Source organism: Protopterus annectens, chromosome 8.part1 (genome assembly GCF_019279795.1).
Source record: "Protopterus annectens isolate FY-2018-M chromosome 8.part1, PAN1.0, whole genome shotgun sequence".
NCBI classification, from domain to species: domain Eukaryota; kingdom Metazoa; phylum Chordata; order Ceratodontiformes; family Protopteridae; genus Protopterus; species Protopterus annectens.
Window position 1 is genome coordinate 138,046,319 of NC_056742.1, and position 14,493 is coordinate 138,060,811.

The 14,493-nt window shown below is 38.7% G+C and overlaps 1 protein-coding gene across 5 annotated transcripts in view; it reads right to left on the reverse strand.

Moving 5' to 3' along the window:
* Positions 1-14,493, reverse strand: part of WWP2 (WW domain containing E3 ubiquitin protein ligase 2) — a 1,859,587-nt gene that overhangs the window by 391,042 nt on the left and 1,454,052 nt on the right. The window lies entirely within an intron of this gene.

Genomic DNA, 14,493 nt, shown 5'->3' on the forward strand with positions numbered 1-14,493 from the left:
TCTTTCATTCGTATCAAAAAATTAAAACCTACTACCCTATCTGCTGATCTTCTCCATGCTGAATATCTGTAAAAAGCTGCAGACAACACAGCTTACCCCACATCCATTCTAATCAATCGTACCAGATACAGTCCTCTCTATCTGGAAAATATCTTGTGTCATACCCCTCCATAAAGGTGGTAGCTCTACTGGACTGTCTAATTTTCGACCCATAGCTATCTTATCACCTCTGGCTAAAATTATGGAAAAGTGCATCCATAAACAGCTTCTGCACTATCTAATCCAGAAACCTACTGGCTAACTCTCAGCATGGCTTCAGGCCACATCATAGTACCACCACAGCCCTCCTCACCTAGAAACAATAAACAGTGCTATAAACTATAACAGGAACAATAATAAATTATCCTCAGCCCTTTTTTGGATCTCTCAAAGGCTTTCGATATGGTTAACCACCATCTACTCATCCACACCCTGAAAACAATGTCTTTAGGCAATCACTCTCTCCAGCGGTTTCAGTCTTATATGTGTAATAGACAACAAGCCATCCTATGGCAGAACAAACTATCCAACCTCCTACCCAACACCTTAGGTGTCCCCAGGGGTCTATTCTGGGACCTCTTGTGTTTTCCATTTTCATTAATGACCTTCACACTGTCATCCCAAAAGCAAACTGCATTCAATACGCGGACGACTCCACGTTGATCTGCTCTGCCACCTCCCAGCCAGATTTGCAGACAATAACACAGAGCACTTTTAACTTAGTTGAAAACTGGCTTTCTGATCATCTGATTTTAAATCCCAACAAAACAAAGCTACTACTTTTCACCCCCACTCAAAGGTCCCCATTGTTATCCTTCTCCATTAAGTCTAATAATGGTAACAATCTCCCCAGATGTCCACATGAAACTGCTAGGTGTTATCGTGGACAACAATCTTAAATTTGATGTGCATGTCAATAAAACTATCAAAACCATTAATAAAAAACTTGGCTCATTATATAGGATTAAGCCATTCCTAACCCCACCTGCTAGAACTGCCATTACCCACTCCCATCTACTCTCTGCCCTTTTCTATGCCTACCCTTTACTTATCAACTTAAACAAAACAGAATTTAAACTCTCTAGCTGCTATAATCACATAGCTAGATTTGCCACTGGCCTGCCCTACAGAACACATCACTGTAAAAACCTAAATAATCTTGGATGGCTTGAACTACCCAGGCTACTTCAGTACAACCAACTCATAGTGGCTCATAAAGTACTTAACCAACCTGAAAATACACCTGCACTAAAAAACATTATCTACCCCCACTCCAACCTAAGACCACTTCGCTCATCTAATAGACTGGTTGTACAAACTATCAAATCCATCAACTCAGCCGGTGACTCCCTGTTCGCCAACTCTTTTGGCAAAACTTGGAACTCACTGCCTGCTGACATTACCCTAGAGACTACCCTATCTCAATTCAAGAAAAGTCTCAAGCAGTATTTCAAGTCTCAGTGGTTATGTCCTTGCTCCAAGCCTGACTAAATCTTTAGTTATACTTGTGTACCAATACTATTTTTAACTGGAACTTATTTGTGTTTTAATTTGTTAAGCCATATCGTAAGTTTGGAGATTGTATAACGTATACTTCTCAACAGAGTCTATAAACTGTGTTTAATTTGTATTATGTTATGTTTGCTTTTGTACCTTTGGAGCTTTTCTCCCCGGGCCTCCAATGAAACTGGACATGTATCCAGTCGGACTATCCTGGTCAACAAATGTAAAATAAAATAAATAAAAATAAATAAGTGTATAGTGAACTATTTCATAAGGCACTATAATCAGAATGGAAACCAACAGCTGTAAACTAAAAATTGAAATCCAGCTAGTATCATAATATGCGTCTGACTTAATAGTTAAATAAAAAAATCTTAAAGCTGCATTCTTTGACATTTATTTTCGGTGCTGTACTCCAATTACATGTCAGGAGTAAAATAAGCAACACTGCAGATCTAGCTCATTTTTGAAATTAACGAGTCTGTAGGAAATCGGAACTTTAAACGTGAACATTCTTGATGACTAAATAAAGTTCACAGATAAAAAGGGGACTGACACCAGACCCCAAAAGGTCTGGGGCAGGAATAAGGAAGCCATCTGCACCCGTTGCCTCTAATCCACTTTCTTAGCTATGTGATGGCAAGAACACAGACAAAGAATTCTCACAGTGCACAAGTCTGTCAATGACCACTGTCTCCAATTGCAGAGGCAAAAAAATGCAAAGGCATAATATTCCATGCAAATGACCTGCATTATCTATACATGGCCAAAAAACACTAGATGGGACATGGGAAAGATGGCTGCATACCATTATCAAGCAGAGACAAACATTTAATCCGGGGGAAGATAGTTGCATACAATTACAAAGGAGGCAAAGACTTCAAAAGGATGGCGACACGGCAGACTACACACATTACTGGGACACAGTATAGTGCTACTGTGCTAGGGTAGGTACAAAAGATGGTGCTTCACTAGTACAACAGAAAACAAACATATACATACATATATATATATATATATATATATATATATATATAAATAAGGACAATGAGGCAGGTGAATGTAAATCAGCACACAGAAAATGCAACAAAAAATACACACTTTCATTAATCTCTGAGGGGTACCCACAAAAGGCAGCCACTCATAAGTGTCTCCTATAGAAAGGGGCACCCCAAACTGCCACATGTGAACGTGAAGCTTTATATAGAAAATTTCAGAATATTACAAACATTGCAGGCACTGCATGGAACAGTGGTGTATTTACCAACATCGCATGTTAAAGAGGTGCAGTGTGTTAAAAATAATATAATGGCAATATAAATCTACTCTAGCAAACATCTTTTACTGGAAAGCTGAAGAGAACCATGACAATATCACATGTACAGGTTTATACAACTTCTTTAGGTCCCCAAATATTCTGTGAGGAAATGGTTAACATACTAGGTAACACTACTTAAGTATTTACAAAACACAATGTTATTTATATTCAGAAGAAGTAGACTGTCAATGAAGACAATTGCAAGATAAAAAAAAAGATAGTTATGTGGAAGAAAAGACAATTAGATCCTTTTGTTAATGAAGCATATGCAGCAATCAGTCTCTCTAAGGTGTGTAAATCTGTTATTTTTCTGAGGCTATGAGGGTGATGGTAGCAGTTAGCCAGAAGATTCTTGTTAAACCTGCTCTCTCCAAAAGCAAGGATAAGGGGGGGGGGGAGTCCAACGAAAACTACGAGTGCTATCTTCCAACTCTACCGCTGAAAACTATTGAGTGTTACCTTCTGGGGTTATTTCCTGGTTTCCTTTTTTGCATACATTGCCTAGGAATTAGGCAAGCCTATTCTTGGAATCACAACCATACTTGTAAGAAACAAAAGCTCAAGACAGCATACTTTGCCCCAGGCATAAACTACTGTTTGAATCAAGCCCAGTAAAAAGTAGGCTTAGATGCTTTAGACTGATCGAGTGTAATTATACATTTACTGGAAATTTTGTAGATGAACAAAGACAGGACAATCTCCTTTCTATGAATACAACAGGATCACATATTTCAAGTGCTACTAGTTAGGCATAGCAGAATGACTTTGACCCTCGAATTTAGCCTTGTTCTTCCTAGATTTGGTGATTTTCATCTCAACGTTGGATCCATTTAAGGGTACATAAATTATTAAATAAGTGAACTAAGTTAGCACAAAGATTCATTACCATTAACTGTATATGGTCTACTATCTAATGACTCTCTATTCTGAATAAACTGCTCCCCTTTTTGATCCTCTATTATGATTTGTAAAAACTAGTGCTTACAACTTTTTCATGCTCACAGGTTGAGAGACATGAGGGAATAAACAAAGCATGAATCAGATAAACAAAACTTAAATGTAAGTGATGAGCAAAGGTGCAGAGCAGAACATGAGAACGTTTACCTATGCTCGAGCTCTCAAAAAAATGAAGAATGTTGAGTCATATCTAGGTATCACTTTCAATTCTCAATTTTAAATTGTGTTTGCTCCTCTTAATGTATTGTACAAATGATATAAGGTGCCCTATACATATGCACTGTGGAACATTATTAAATACATCACAAAACAGTCCATCTTCCCACATCTCTGTGAAAAAAATAAAATGATTCAACCCAATGATAACCTCATATGCACACTGTGCTGTCATTAGCATGTTTTTGGTTTTATATATATATATATATATATATATATATATTGCTTATTTATAACGATACATTACAGGGCTCATGCTTACAGACAAGTCAAATTATTAAATATCCGTACTTCACAACATGTAATGCAATTAAGGGTAACAAGGCACATCACTTAAGGGGTCCATTACAGCTTACAAAACTTACATCTGATGAAAGTGGATTCTTCCAACCTTCCTTATTTAATGTTCCATCACTGAAAGCCACCTAAATGGCTTCCTACCAGACTTATACAACATCAGTACTACAAGCCCTGGCCCTTCAACAAAAAAGCAACAAATTTCAATACTCATATTTAGGTTCCTTTAAATTTAAACATGTACCTGTCTGAATGACAGAAGAATCCCCATTCATACCTCCGTGATAAATACAACCTGGTTTAAGATCGCAATACCTTAAGCAAAGTTATATTTGGTTGAGGTGTGCTTCTGAACATACAAAATATTTGGAGAAGAGAATTCTGAGTCATGTTTTGTTGCAATTTACATCGGTCACTCAACATGCTCACTTTTTAAAACTTAATAAAGGGGTGCATACTGACACCATAATGGTATGTGGAACAGTATGTGGATGTGGCCAAATTAACCGTAAAATAACACATCACAGCACAGATCTACAAGCACAAGTAGAAAAGCCAAATCGGCAAAAATGATGGCTGTGAATCAGGACATGGGAAATTTTTTTTAAGGATAGTATCCAGAAAAATACAGCCCCAATCAGTGACATGAGGAGTTCTTGCAAGGGAAAAGATACATGCTTTGACAGGGTTGTTACATTTCTGTACAGAAGTGTGGGCTCCGAATATCCTAACCCAGTGCTGTCGCAGATTCAGAAATATGCAGAAAAATGAAGCCTGAGCTTTATACAGATGTATGCAAGCTGTTAAAAGATAGCAACATTTCTCAGGTAAAAGTCTTTCATTTTACTAGTACAAAATGACAAATGAGTTTTACTACTTAATAAGGTATGACAAGGGATTATATTAATGCCCTACTTAATCCCCAGAGATGTAATGCATCTAGTAGAAAACCACACTGTCCCAGAAAATTACTAATGTGAACAACAATATAAACCATGCTATATTTACCATTACTATGAGACTGAAGTTTTACTTTGGTTTTCTAATTCTGTCCTTCATGCGTTCCATTACAAGTCTAAACAATGATTAGTCATGAAGTCTCCATAATTGTGAGTTTAATAGTGTAGACAGATGGAGCCCAGACTACAATGCATCTCAGCTAGTTTAATTACTGAGCCCAAGTACTGGAGAACACAGCTGGGGAAGCAAGGGAATAAGTGACTGGTGATAGCTCACTCAAGCTTGGAGAGATAGGGGGGACTCCACATGCAGCACCTACATTTTAAACAAATGCTAGCTCGTGCACAGACTAGAGAGTTTTAACTAATAATCAGTATCTATAGCTGAGCTGGATGTGAGGGAGCATGCACTTACATTTGGGTACTGCTGGGTCTGCACTGGCTCTGTCCTTATCAGCCAGCAGATGGCAGAAAATGTAGAGCATACACAAACAATACTCAATGAAATTTCAGGGGTGATGATATGCTGAAACTCCTGTGTTTAGGCTGTTCCCCTTCTCTACTGGGAGGTTCCCCAAATTAAAGAATAAGTTGTACCTTCAGGTAGGCAAAACAGTCTGAACACCATCAAAGGCCAAACAACTGAAGTGTAACTCCCCCATACTAAGTGTCTCACTGACTGACATATCAATTGCCCCTAGCTAACCCCTCCCATTCAGTTATTCCAGTTATACAATTTTTTACTAAGGATTCAGACTCCCGTAACTTTTTTAGTTCTACTTTGTTTAAATTGCAGTAAGTTCAACATTTAGAATTTATGCTGTGAAGTTTTACTTTTTAAGTAAATGTCTTTTTTATTTGATGATTTTATTTTATTTTTTTAATGATTTTAGTTTTTATACACTTTTTTGTTAAAAAGCTATCTTGATACTACTGCAGTTTATGCTTTTTAGTATGGCTCAAGGTTACAGCTTGTTGAAAAAAATATGCTTCTATACTGGACTGGATGTTGTTGAACTATCAAGTCTGGTAGTGGTACATTTTTTCTGGACAGTGAAGTCAGTAAGTTATCTTAACAGCACATAGGTCAATTCTTGCTTCTTTACCATGGTGGACTTCATTCTAACTGCAATCGTATTAGTCTGAGAAGTCACTGAAATACATTTTTACAGATGGGAGATGTAGATGTGGTGGCTTGCTTTCATTTATGAAGGCAGGGGGTTCCTCTAATTCCTTAAGAATTTTACCACAATGGGATATTTAGTGATGAGGTGTGATATTTCTTTTGTTGTAGTGTGCCTTCTGGTATTGCCAGGTAATTTTCATTATAGACATAATAACATTATTATTTTTTTTTAATTGCTGCTATCTACAAATATGAAAAAACACTACAGACTTCACTGATAAAAATCAGAGAAATCCACCACCTTCAAAAATGAAAATAATTTAAATAATTAAAACTTTACTGGCATTTGTTTACCAGGAAAGTCCAGCTGGGCACAAGTGCCCTTTTTCGGTGGAAGGCTGGAGAAAAAAGCTCCAAGGTATCATATTGAATGCAATCAGTATCTACAGTAACAAATGTTATAATGCAGTTTCGGTGAATACATAGCATAGTAGTCAGTATGACAAAATTTGTATTGATATTCATAAACATTAAATTTACAAAGCTCATAGTGAGACTTTACAGACAAAGAGAGGTGTATAAAACAGGTAGAAGTAATTTAAGAAATACAAGAGTGAACTCTAAGAGGAGATAAGTTTGAGCATTAACAGAGAAGCGGTGATAGAATAATAGTTTGTTTGTGTTAATTTGAAGTAGGTATAGTAGTTTAAAAAGTACAATAAAGTGAGGTATTAGAAGGAGAAAAGTAGGTTTAGTGATTTAGTGCTTTAAAGGGAGGTATAAGAAAGGTGATGAATGGTGTTCGAGAGCTATGTCCTAGATGAGGAGCAAGGACAAAGCCAAGAGGCAGAGAGGAGCTCTTTTAGTAATGGTTTGAAAAATGAAGGTGTGTGATAGACCTATTTTCCAAGTTCTAGCTACAATACTGGGACAGAAACTGACCCCACCTACCCTCTGTGGTTTGCAGATGATGAGCAGCTGTTTATTATTTGACCAAAGAGCACAATCTGAAATTGGAGTAGGGGACTAATTGCAGGGCAGGTGGATGGGGTATGGATGGCTTTATGTGTTAAGGTGATCTGACTATAAGATAGGTGGTTTTAAAAATGAAACTTACTTTATTTTAATTTGCAGTTATTTTCCTGTCAGGATTTGAAGCTATATAAAGGACATCTCATGCTTCAAATAGTAACTGTTTCCCCGGGAGTTACAGGAAAATAACAATTAATGTAACATTCCGTGAGTTATTCTAATTAGCAGGCTGCTTTACTATACATCCCAACATTGAACAGTATCATCTAACTTAGAGGTCATACTGCCTAAGTGAAAGGGGTGCACCTTGCAAATATGTAAAGTACTCCTGCTATCCCAAGGTAATGTACAATATAACACTGGAGGAGTGGAATATGCCGCTTTCACATAGCAAGAGGTGCAGATGGCTTGCTCTCCTGTACAAAGCTTGCTAAGTTTTAACAATGTTCATTCCACTGAGCTGTACAAGTAGTGTATAACAGATACATTTTTAAAATATCAGACAACTTGTGAGAGAAGCCTACTTGATGGGGTCCCTCATTTGGATCATCCTTTACACCAACAGGAAGATCCCACACTCAGGGAGGTGCACATAGACATTCTGATGCACATTGTGAAATTACAAACAGATACATAAGCACACTTCAACCCCAAAGCCTACCAATTTACCCTCAGGATACTAGCAAGCATTTTCCAGCAAATCAAAAATAATAATGAAACTTCAACACCTAAACAGTTAAAAATAATACACCAACGTAAATAGAAGTATACCTTTGACTTATATGGAAATGCAACAGCAGAGACTGCATGGAGGAGTGACCAAGCTACCCAAGATCACAGATGAATGAAGGAATATGCCTTTTTTAACTATCATTGTTAAACCATCATATTTTAAATTGCAAAATGTTTTTAAATATCTAGAAGGACAACAAGTGCCCCTCACCTAAATAATTTTTAATGGCAAGAAAATTTATATTATATCTAGCAGTGAGGACCCACAGATGAGTCCTTAACTGAGCTAAACCACAAACAGTATTAACCAGGGCTGATATGTGAGAAGGCTGAATCCTGGAGTCAAGTTGCATCAAAGAAGACCAAGTTCTTCCATTCATTTGTGAAACCAATAATACATAGTAAAGGTAAGCATAGAGATCCATTAGTCATAGTGCAAATGTCTGCAATGGAGACTTTTTTAAATAAGCCCCAGAGGCAACTATTCAATGGAGTGTACTGCAATGGAAACATTCACCAAAGGTGGTCACCTCCTGAAGGCAAAAGATTATGCTAGTGGTAATCTACATGGTGTGTGTATACTTAGCAAGTGCAAGTATATCTCTCAACTGTACAGATTTTCACAGAATGTCCAGATTTATGCCTCATATTTTGAGTTCGTTTCTCAAAAAACTGTAGTTTTCGGGCAAATCATTGAGGGTGGAAGACACAAAATAATGACAGACATTTGAGTTGCAGACTTCAAATCCTTCAGAAAATGCATCCTAATAAAAAACTGTTGTTCTATCAATTTTCTAAGAGTGTAAGAGCAATATTTAAAAATGTCCCTATTTTTGGGCCTTTGCCCCCCCCCCCCCCATTACTGATGGCTTTGTCCAGATTTCTCATTCTAATAGGTTGAGAGCTATGAGTGCAAGTCCTTTTGTCCCTGGAATAAATCAGCAACTGACCTATGTTCATAAACTTCTGTATCTGTTTCATACAACAACTGAGGGTAGGAAACAGTGTGTGAAAGGCTCACCTCTTCCACGGTTTCTGTTCTGCTAAAGTAAACGAGGAGACAAAAAGCCTACTTCAAGAACTCAGAAACTACCTTCAGGAGGAAACCTAGATTAATCTTAAGAGACATCTGGTCTTTCTGAAAGCTCAGACATAACTTCATACATATGTGGGCCAGAAGCTTTTATTTTATTTATTTAATTTATTTTACATTTGCGTACCGGGGAAGTCCAACTGGGCAGGCTGCCTGTTTTCAGTGGAGGTCCGGGGGGAAAAGCTCCATTAAGAAAAAATATACAATACAATACAATAATACAAAAATGCAAAATACAAAAAGTACAAAAATAACACTACCACAAAATATATAAGACAATACTTCAACATAGAGTTGGAGGCCTAAAAGTACAACATGTAACAGTTAAAAAGTAGAAAGTGAGAGAAAACATTACATAAAATATTTTGTATACACTGATGCAAAAAGGAGGAAGAGGGAAGTTGATTTTTTTAAACACATGATCAGTAGATAGTATAATGAGATATTAAAACATAGTTTGATTCATATTGTAGCTGTAAACAATTCTGTTGTACACATAAGATGATTAGTAAGTAAAACATAAAGCATTGTTGACTAGTCTGCTAACTTTTGTAAGTGTGTGATTTCCGTGTGCTATAGTATGTCGGCATTATTCTGTAAGTTGGGGTACTATCTGGAAGTCTACTGTATAAGAGAGATGGAAGAAATAATGAGAGTATTGAGGAGCATACAGAAACAGTACTAGTAAAGGAAGTGTTCTACCTATATATTTATATGTGGTGTAGTATAGCTAGTTATAAAATGGTCAGGCTTTCTAAGGGAAAATAAATGCTGTTTCCATGGCGTGTAGGTGATATTTTTTATGGGTAGCATCTTAGGTTTACTTATTTATAGTGGATACTTGTTATAAAAGGTAGTGTAGGTAGGTTAGCCTGGGTCGGTGCAGTTACATATCCAAGACCTAGCTAAATGGGATTTGAGGAGGTTTTTGAAAATGGATTTTTTGGCTGTAGTTCTGATGTTAAGGGGTATGGTGTTCCAGATTTTTGCTATACAGCTGGAGTAGAGAGAGTCACCTGCATTATTTTTACTTAGAGAGAAAGCTCTAAGTTCATATATGCATTGGGGATGGCCACTAGGGAGATAATCTTCCAAAATGCAAACATCAATGTCACCAAGAATGCAGGCTCAAACAGTGAAGCAGCAAGCCTGTCTATCATAAAGATTAAAGTGTACTGAGTGATGGGTACTTTAAAGGAATTACTATTTAACTGCAGCCTCCAAACAGGCTTCATGCCTGATGAATGGAGAAAGGCAACAGTCATCCCTCTGCACAAAGGTGGGCCATCTACAGACCCATAAGTCTCACTAGTCTTATATGTAAAGCCATGGAAAAAATTATCACTGAGATGATCAATGGAGACATAGTAAACCTCCAGACACTGGCCCAGCCCAGTTTGGTTTTGTCAGGGGCAGATCATGGCTACTCAACCTGGTGGACTTCTTTGAGAAGATCACCAAAGCAATGGATGAGGGCAAAATCGCGCACACTGCCTACCTTGACCTGGCCAAGGCATTTGACACAATACCCCACTCAGGCATTGCTGACAAACTCAAGCGGTAAGGTACAAACTCGTATGTCACCCGGTGGATAGCCAACTGGCTCACAGACAAGACCCAGGAAGTTAGAATTGGGGAGTCCATCTCTACAAAGAGGCCAGTCACAATTGGAGTCACTCAGGGATCAGTCCTTGGACTGCTCCTTTTTGGCATTTACTTCTCAGAAGTCAAGGCCAATGTCAGTGGTCTCTGGCTGACTAAATTTGCAGATGATTGAAAATTAGGAGCTGGCATTGAATCTCACAGTGACACAAATGTTCTCCAGGACGGGCTGACACATACAAACAACTGGTGTCAGAGTCATGGACTAAAACTAAATGCCAAGAAATGCATAATAGTATCCTTTGGGAAGTCATCCATCCCTGGTAACTATCATATTGACAACACATCCCTTAGAGTTGACCCAGTAGTCAGGGACTTAGGCACACACATAGATAGTAATCTAGCCTTTGATAACCATGTGTCTACAGTGTTGAGGAAATCATTCTATGTTGCACAGCTTATAAACAAAGGTATGGCCTCTAAGTCCAAGGAAGTTATTGTTCCATTGTATTCGGCATTCATCAGACCTATCATTGAGTATAATGCCCCCTTTGGTATGTACCTAACAAGGCATATCCAACAACTGGAACATTTACAGAGGTTTCTCACTAAAAGAATGTAATATGTCCTATGCAGACCGCCTCAAGGCCCTATCCCTGTATTCTGTCTCCTATATGCTTTTGAGGGGAGATCTATGCCTGGCATACAGGGCATTGTCACACCCCACTCTGATGGACCTCCTGCATATCCACAAAACAAACAGTATGAGAATGACCCATTCTAAAGACTTAAACCTTGCCTGTGATATGAATAGGACTTGCTGGAGAGATAGGTATGTATCCCAGAGACCCCCTCTATGGAACAGGCTCCCCATCCATGTGAAGCACAGTTCCTCCCTAATCCAATTCAAGTGCAACCTGGACAATTGGATGGGAAACTGGAAATTCATCCCTGGTTTGGCACCTTTGTCTCTGATGCAAACAGGTAACCTGTAAAGTGTACATCTCCCAGGCCCATGCTTACACCTATCAAGGGTATCAGAACTTGTCAGAGATTTGGGATACATGGCTAGGCTTAAAAGGCCCTTGTGGTCATTAGCCTAGTAAACACCTATGAAACTATGAACCTATAAGAGCCATTATTAAGTTACAATGAGACAAGAACACTGTGAATGTTAATGGGACAAGACTGCCAACACAATTAGCACTGCAAGCATGATTAACACTGCAGCATCAATGTGTTAAAGGCACCTAAGCCTATAGACTTTTTTTCTCGTGTAAGCTGTAACAACTAAAACTGGGAGAAAAGTTCTGAAAATGTAAGTGGGCAGTCCATGTGGAATGTTAGGCCACTGACTGTTGGGAATCATCTTCTTAAACTTACCTTGTGACTGTGCAAAAATGTCTGTAAAAAAACATCACAATGTCCTGCGACAGGCAGGAGAAACTAAGGTCACAAGGGTAGAGATGCAATGAGAAAAAACCTACCTCAGAATGATCTTCATTTTCCCCCACTTTTCACTTTACTAACCCAATGACTCCTCCACCTTACAAGTTGAACCATTCACTCCACTTTCTCTTGGGGTATAAGAACAAGGTCACTCGGTGGCTAAGCAGCCCCCAAATCCTTGGGGCATATAATGGCTCTGTCACCAGGAAATCTGAGTACTATAACCCATTTTTCCCTGACTGTGAGGCTCACTAATGCCATCTGAGATGCAACAGATACCAGGGCCCTTCACTGCCAGGGGGAGAGGTCTAAGACCAATTTGTTCCCTGAGGACTCACCAGCCTCACTTCTATTGCAGGCCAGAGTTTAGTGGCAGGGAGCATAACAGTCAGTAGGCCAGTCGAATCAGTCACCCTAACTTCTTCCCCATCAGTGGCCTTGTGATCTCCTCTTTAGGTGCATCAGAAGAACTACATGTGTTTTCATTTATGATGCCTCTGAGTCATATGGAGAATCACACACACTACTGTGAGGGCTCACTGAGGTGCTGCCAAAGCAGTAAGCCACTCCTGCAAGTGACACCAATGCAGTGAGCCACATCTACTCTCCTGCAAGTGAAAGTAATACAGTGAGCTGCATCTGCACTCCTGCAAGTGACACCAATGCAGTGTGCCACATCTACACTCCTGCAAGTAACACCAATGCAGTGAGCCACATCTGTACTCCTGCAAGTGGTACCAATGCAGTGAGCCACATCTGCAATCCTGCAAGTGACATCAATGCAGTCAGCCATAGCCAGCAGCAGTCATTCACTCTAACCCTCCCAGCTCGCTCCTTCCAGCACTTGTGCTGCTATTCAAACACAAGATTTTATTATACTTAACCACACATTACTAATTAAAATTTGGTTTTTGCTGTGTCATTTTTGCTTGTTTGAAAAGCAGACATGTACAAAATTATTAAATGCTAGTGGTGGTTAAACTAACTGTACTAACTGACTAGTAAAACTGTGGACAAGGGAAAATGGACTTAAAGATACAACTACCCTTGGTGATGGCTTCTGTACTGCACATAAAAATACGTATTTACCCTAAGTGGTCCCCAAAGATTCCCCAAATCAGTAGTTGCATTAAGTGTGATCCAAGCAAAATCAACAGCTACAGTAAGTATATTGCCTTTAGTTTGGAAATGTCAAGTGCAACCATATAGCCCTGGAAGGCTCGCAATGAAATCTTCAGAATTATAATCATGAGTGCACACATGCAAAAACAGCAAAAGAGCAAACAGCAAACAAGGTGCCCCTCTTTTACACTTCTTTTTTTTACAGGGGGCAAATCTCCCTGCACCCATCAATGCGGGGATGGGAAAGTCCCCCAAACTTGTATATTATAATGACTTTCTAGATCACCATATCTTGGAGAAAAGGGAATATTCCAAGAAATGGCCATCTCGGGCTTAATATATACAAGTCTACTTTTTCGGCCATTCAGTTTCAGCATTATGGGACTTGCTAAAGTGGGTCCCAGCATTTCAAAAGGTTACTGCCATAGAAATCACAATTATTTGCTGCAGCCTGCTATTATGTTCTCATTTTACAATTTAGCCATATGTAACAAATCTATTTTAAGAGACAGGCTCCACACCTAAACAGGGACTCGCATGGGAAGGTGATAAAGGAATCTATCTGGAAAATCAGCAATGCAGGGCTTACATTCTGTCCCTTTACTGTAATACATATCTATTTTGTTGGCACATCCAATGTTTCTGTACCACAAATGTAACTCTTAAATTAAAAATAAAGAACAGCAACAAGGTATTAAAAAAAAAATTGATGAGGGTTGTTGCCAAGCAACCATGTAGATCAGTAAAACACTGAACAGAAATGCTTCAGCAGTACTATAGTCTGTGCTAGATACCAGCAACAGGGCAAGGCAGCTAAAAATAAGATCCTTTCCCCTTGTGGCTCTTTGAGTCAGCACATTTACCACAAGGAAATGCAACACATGTTTTCTTACAAATATTTAAAACCAAACTTACAGCATGACTTTTTTCGCTCTCACAAATGCAACACAACTAAACTGATTAAAGTGCTGAATGCTATGTTTACTCCCCCCAAAACGCAAACTGATAGTGGACACGGAAGCTTTCTTTCACATGGCAGTGTACAGGA